General features: G+C 30.6%; 1 long non-coding RNA gene across 1 annotated transcript; it reads left to right on the forward strand.

The window, feature by feature from the left end:
• The first annotated feature begins 247 nt into the window (after positions 1–247).
• On the forward strand, positions 248–1,397 carry LOC135209001 (uncharacterized). The gene is made up of 3 exons (XR_010313279.1): positions 248–430; positions 867–933; positions 1,274–1,397. It is a non-coding gene; the product is annotated as an uncharacterized LOC135209001 (long non-coding RNA).
• Positions 1,398–7,563: the final 6,166 nt, after the last annotated feature.

Consider the following 7,563-nt stretch of genomic DNA (forward strand, 5'->3'; position numbering starts at 1 on the left):
CAATGATTGACTTGCCCTTTTGAGGAATAATTATCATCATAAGGGCAATGTTGCCCTCAGGAACATGGACCTGAGGGAACTGAAGGCGTTCATTGGGATCCTGATAGTGTCGGCTGTAAGATCAGACAATCACACCACAACAAGCGACATGTGGGGTCTTCCGGAGTGCAATCCTTTGTACCGTTGTGCAATGAGCGAGCGTCGTTTTGCCCTGCTAACGAGAGTGATTGTTCTGACGATTCAGCCACCAAAGCTGGAGCACAGACCTCTTCATGCCGTTGCCCACGTCTAGCTGCCCAAGCGTGTTCGCTGCCAAAGCTGCCAATCTAGACAAGACCACAAAACAAACACAGCATGTTTGCGATGCAATGGGCCCGTCGGCCTACAGCATCAAACTGTCTTGTGTCCCAACTGCATGTCTTCTATGTATGTAAGTTACATCATGAAACTTTTTTTACTACTTGTTTGCATAAATACTATAATTTCAATCTTTACAAAATATATATCATCCATTTTTTACCCAAAATATTGCAATATTTCTATATATTTATGACGATATTTCAAAATTTTCGAAATTATTCCCTTTTCGAACAATTTCATTTTGGTCAGATATTTTTTATGCTGCAAAATAATGTTCAAACATCCAGCAAGCAGCCATAAAAGTTTCATGCAAATCCACGAATAATTAGATAACTAAATAACACTTCGAAATTGACATACCCATCTTCCATTTCAGGTAGCAAATTTGGCCGTCAGGCTTGGCGTGGTCGGGGCCCTTTTGCCACCATAATAGATTTATGCAAATCCACGCATAATTAGATAAGTAAATAACACATTGAAATTTGCATTCCATTCCTCCATTTCAGGTGGTAGATGTGGCCGTTGCACTTGTCGTGGTCGGGGGGCCATTTATTTATTGTATATATCCGAAAGGTAAGTTGCCATACCGGTATATATTCTTGTTCTCTATAGAATATGTGATATTCTGGTAGATTTTCATGCATAAATATCATATCTTATAATAGTTACAACGATTTTTATAGAAAATTTTCATGGTAGAAATAGGAGGTCAAAAAATTACCATTAGATTTAGCCCCTTTTATAACAGCTAATATTATCTTTGTCCAAGTATTTTTACATAATTACGTTTCAGGATAATATGATTTTATTCTATAAAAAAGGCCACTTTCTATTTCATTTAGGTTCCAAAAAAATATCGTGAAATTTTGACCTTTTTTTGGCCTAAAAAATTACCCTTCATTATTCTTTTCAGATTTTGACCTCTATGGGTCTGCCACCTTTTCTGGCAGTCACATATTGTGAATTGTTGTTTTAGGAAGGATTCCCTCAATTGTGTGTGTATATAGCTTATTTTGTATTTTTTTTAAATATTTTTTGAAATATTATTTTTTTTATATCTTATTTGTTTTTAAGAATAATATTTTTGTAATAAAATATCTAATTGTAGTTGGTTATTATTTATCTTTTCAGTAATGTTTGTGAATGATTAAAATTTATTCTAGAAAGTAAAATGCACAGAAAAAAATGAAGTTACTGATTTTTGGCAAATACATACATACATACATACACACACACACACACACACACACAGACACAGATATTATATATATATAATATATATATATATATATATATATATATATATTATATATGTATAGAGATATATATATATATATATATATATATATATATATATATATATATATATATATATATATATGTGTGTGTGTGTGTGTGTGTGAGATATATATATATATATATATATATATATATATATATATATATATATATAGTATAAAATTATTTATATATATTCTAATATATATATATCTATATATATATATACTATATATATATATATATATATATATACTATAGATATTAATATATATTATATATATATATATATATAATATATATATATATATATATATCTATATATATATTATATGTCTATATATATACTATAGTATATATACATATATATATATATTTCTATATATATCTATTTATTTATTATATATATATATATATATATACTATATCTATATCTATTATGTAATATATAGATCTATATACACTTATATATATATATATATATTATATATAATCTTATTACATAATATATATATATATATATTCTATATATTATATATATATATATATATAGATCTATACATATATATATAATAATAGATATTAATATATATATATATAGATATATATATATATATATATGTAGTTTAATACTAGTATATATAGTAGGGGGATATATATATATAGATATATATATATAATATATATATATAATATATATATATATATATATATAGATATATATCTATATATATATATATCTATATATATAGATATCGATATATATATATATATATGTATATAGATATATATATACATATATATAATATATATATATAGATATATATATATATATATATATATATATATATATATATACTCTCACACACACACACATACACACACATATATATATTATATATATATAATATATATATATATATATATATATATATATATATAAGATATATATATATATATATATATTATATATAAGCACTCATTTAAATATAGAACATCCTCCTCAATAAAAACTTCAATTATTTTGTACTAACTCCCACGTTAAAGAAAGGGCATCAAGACCTCTTCCCTCCAACAAGAGAATTTATGTCAAAAGTTATTTCTCGCCCTGAGGCTGGTTCCTCTCCTGGCTCAACCCTCCACGCATCTTACCATATTAATAACAATTTTCGTCCAGTTACATGAAAGATCTCGAGCACATGGCTGTCTAATTAATGCGCTAAATTTATTCGCTCAAGAGAAAACAGACTAAGACGGAGAAATGAAAGGAAATGTTAAAATCTTATTTATTCCCGGATTTGAAGCCTTAATAGATGAATGAGATTATGATGAAAGAGGGCGACCCGGATGGAACGTCGCTTTGCTATTATTTCCATTTTCTGGGTAAAAAGGAGCTGGTTGTCATGAGACATGCAGATTACCATACTCCATTCTCCCTCTCCTCAACAACATACCACTGAAAATAAAAGATACTGTCAAATAAATAATGTGATGAAAGATGGGGGAGAAGGTAAAGAATGCTGATAACCACGTGCGTATTCCAGGATAAAGATTCGTGAATTCGTTATGTATTTGATTAAATATTTCTGCTCGTTCCGTGGAAATTAGTTTATTGGCAGATTCATAAGTTTTTACGCTATTTCTTACATGGCACTTCTCTCTCTCTCTCTCTCTCTCTCTCTCTCTCTCTCTCAACCTTCTGCACCGACCTATCTACTTTTCGGTACTAAAGAGAAGAGAGAGGTGGGGATTGAAAGACGAGCGGACAATGAGGTAGGGAACAGTAGTAGGAACTTAAAGGGAAATACTCTCAAAGGAGCTTCCTGAAATGTGCTATGCCGTCTTTGATGAAAGTGAAGAACAGGGGTCTGAAGAATCAATTCATAGCATTTAAGGAGCAAAGATATTTATGATAGTTCCTACGTAGTTCATGAATGTTCCAAAATGCCCAAGAAAATTATCACTCGTAATTTGACTGATATATATCATAAACATAGTAGAACACTTTGAGGTCATGAATCCACATAGTTTTGTTACAGACGCTTATCTCTTGAAAGCATCGTATTCCAGGATCTTAACGGACATTTGTCTTCATTTCTCACTTTCGCTCTGTATCTGCCCTTTTTTCGATGAAAGAACGTGAAACTTGATGGATAACCATTTAGGCATTCTCGATTAGCAAAGGGTTTGCTAGATTCTGGAATGTAGAGTCACATTGTAAGGACAGTCACTCGTGCATCTGGGATAGGCTGGAATGCTACTTCAAAGTACCTGGCATCACTACCTTAAACTTCCGGTTTATAATGTATTTTCTTATGTATATCTTTAACAGTTCTGTTTCTTAATTGTTACTTACAAGGAAGCAGCGCAAGGTATTTTACATAATTATTTATGTAGATGTGAGAATGTTGTCAACAGTGTTTTAATCTCCTTTCTTACTGATTTAGACAAAGTCTAAACCTCTTGTGAATACTAAATTAGAACGATAAATATTAGATTGACCAATTCTGAAAATATTCTTTAAAAATTCAAATATTTTTCGGACAGAACTGAATGGATTTTTCAGAAGGAGAACTAATGGATCAGTGAAGGAGATACACTTTTATGTATTCGTTTTCCTCGCTAGGCAGTTACGTCTTTTAAGCGACCATATTTTCCTTTGGCTCAATTGGTGAGACAGACCTTAGACTTCTTTCTTCTCGTTTTCATCTTACCGATTTCCTCGTTATTTCATCGTTTCTGTGTACTAGATATTACCGAACATTTATTCTCTTTTCGTAATTAGCCTATTCCTAATTTTAATTTCGTGTTATTTTCAATCTCGAACGCTTTAACATGATCCTCAAACATATTCCGAAGGGAGGCCATTATACTAGAATTCCTGTCTGCTCGCCAGTGATCTTAATAGGTCAGAAATAAAATTCGCAAGTGACACCGCCCTGAATTAATTGCGAGGAAGGCATAAAAAAAACACCGTTATGAGACAGGGACTTCCAAGGTTTGATCTCATGACAGGATGATGATGACTTTCTTTCCACCGTCCACCTACTTCCAGTAATTCTACGCCGCCTCTTCTAAAGGAGTCGAGATATTCCCCTGGTTCCACAAATGCGCTTCCTATTCGTTTTGGATAAAGCTTTCCTTCTCTCTCTGATTTTGTTCCCTTGTGGAAAACAGTCATGGACTGCCTATACATCTCTCTCTCTCTCTCTCTCTCTCTCTCTCTCTCTCTCTCCTCTTTATCTATATATATAGATTATATAATATATATATATATATATATATATATATATAGATATATATACTATATATACATAATAACATATATACATATATATATATATATATATATAATATATATATATATATATATATATATATATATATATATATATATATATATATATGTATATATCCATCTCTCACACATGCATTTACGCTTTATATGATATATATATATATAAATATAAATGCAAAGCTATATAAATGTCAAGGTTATAGTTGGTCCACAATATTCATATAGACAGGAAACATTCATGTACACACTTATTGAGACGTTTCAAAGCTGCAGGCTTCATTTTCAAGCTATTAAAGAGCACAAGATAAAAATCGTGAAACAATAAAAATACATAGTAATTTCAGGGAAGTGAAGGTTAAAACAAAAATTATATGCAATGTAAAATTAAGTTAGCATTATCATATAAAGAGTAAGGTTAGAATCATTTTCACACTTTAGATAAAAATATGTACAAAATAAACAGCAAACTCGTGAAGAGGACCAACCATAAGATATGTTAGGAGAAGACTGAGAAGGAAACGGGGAAAGACGTGGGCTTTGGGGAGGCGGGGGTGACGCCGCCCTCAAGAGAGGTAAAGACGAATTGACACAGACTGCTTAAACTGTTTAATGGGGAACAAGATGCTTAATGAAAAAAGACTCGGTAATGGCCAAAAAGTTGTTGTTAGATGCCCTGGCCTATAAGCCTCAAGTCCCAATATTAGATTTCATGTTTGCATAACTGATATTTGTTCTCTGATCAGAGAACTCAGGAGTATGAAAGTTTGTTGCCTGTTCTGTAACTGACAGCATTATGGCTGTCAATCCGGACCTTGAATAACCTTAGTGTAGGAAGTTGGTTCCTGAGTTCATGCTGTACAGTATATTTGATGTTTGGATGAAATGAATCAATATATATATGTATATATATATATATATATATATATATATATATATATATATATATATATATATATATATATATATATATATATATATATATATATATATATATATATATATATATATATATATATATATATATATATATATATATATATATGAAAAAGAATTAGTCCCCAAAAATTAACGTAATATTAACAAATAATTGATCTGAGAGTGATCATGATTCTGGGAAATGTTTACCATTTCCTAAGTTGTTTACGACGGCGCACTTAATGCATAATGATTCCTTGAATTCGAAAGTTCAAGGGAAGGCGCTCAGAACCATCTTCGTTTGACTATTAGAATTCCCTATTAACTTAAGCTTCTTTGCCTTTTAATGAGAGAATTTTTGAATTCTGGTAATTTGTTTTATATTTCTAGAGTCGTTTCAAAAGCGTCACTTTTCCTGTAAAACTCTGAAAAGGAAACGAGTCAAGTTATGACCGGAGTTTTTCACCCATGGAATTCTGATTAAAGTGCAATTAAAATCATGGCCAGTAAGACCAGCGAAACAGCTTTTAATGGATAAAACGCAATTCAACGGAATTCAGTCAGTCCCTCTACCGAATATCAGAATGATGTAATACATACATACATACATACATACATACATACATACATACATACATGCATACATACATACATATATATATATATACATATATATATATATATATATATATAGTATATATATATATATATATATATATATTTACACACACACACACACACACATATATATATAATATATATATATATATATATATATATATATATATATATATATATATATATATATATATATATATTTTAGGGCTTGTGCCTTGTATGATAAGGCGCCCTATGAGGTAATAGTTAGACTTGCGATAATCTTACGCTACTAAGTCGGTTGGTATTGCACTTCCATCTTCAATGGAGTGTCTTGGGGTTTGTAGATCACTTACGAAGTCGGGATTATCTTCTTGTTGATGACGACGATTTGTTAAAACTCATGGTGAGGAGGTTCGTTGTAGAAAACACGAAGTACAAAATATATATATTCTTCTGAAGTTTTACATGCTGAAGATCAGATATGATTGTACAAGTCTTCTAATAACGATAGCTTGATCGCTTCTGCCAATGAAATGATGGCTACTTCTGTTCTCTCTACATGATAAAGCTTAGGTTACTAAAGATACAGGTCTTCTAATGACGATAGCTAACTCTGTTCTGCCTGTCTACCATCTCTGTTACAAGTTATGAAGGAACAGACAGTAGTTCGAACATATGAACAAACATACAAATGACATAGTTTCATACGAACACACAATCAAAATGAGACACGCTACAGATCACGTAGAGGCCATTTGAATTATAGGTAGCGGTAGTTGTCTCAAGCAGGGAGCTTGGACTAAGGTTTATAAACAATGAATGACTACAGGTGACGGCATGTTATCTTTAGCCTACTTTTTATTGTATACGTCATCTTTAGCGTCTCTAGTCTGATCACATTCCTGCAAGCAATCTGGTTGACCTCTTTAGTTTTAGGCTTTTATATATATGGACTAACATTCCATATTTTTATTATGTAAACACTTACATTAGCTCGGTCAGCTACCAAAACCAACTACTGAATATTACTCAAATTGACTTGCATTTGACTTATAGGAGTGTGATACAGACACTATGTGAATACACATATATAGTAAATAAAAATTCATGGT

This window comes from Macrobrachium nipponense, chromosome 37 (assembly GCF_015104395.2).
Source record: "Macrobrachium nipponense isolate FS-2020 chromosome 37, ASM1510439v2, whole genome shotgun sequence".
NCBI classification, from domain to species: domain Eukaryota; kingdom Metazoa; phylum Arthropoda; class Malacostraca; order Decapoda; family Palaemonidae; genus Macrobrachium; species Macrobrachium nipponense.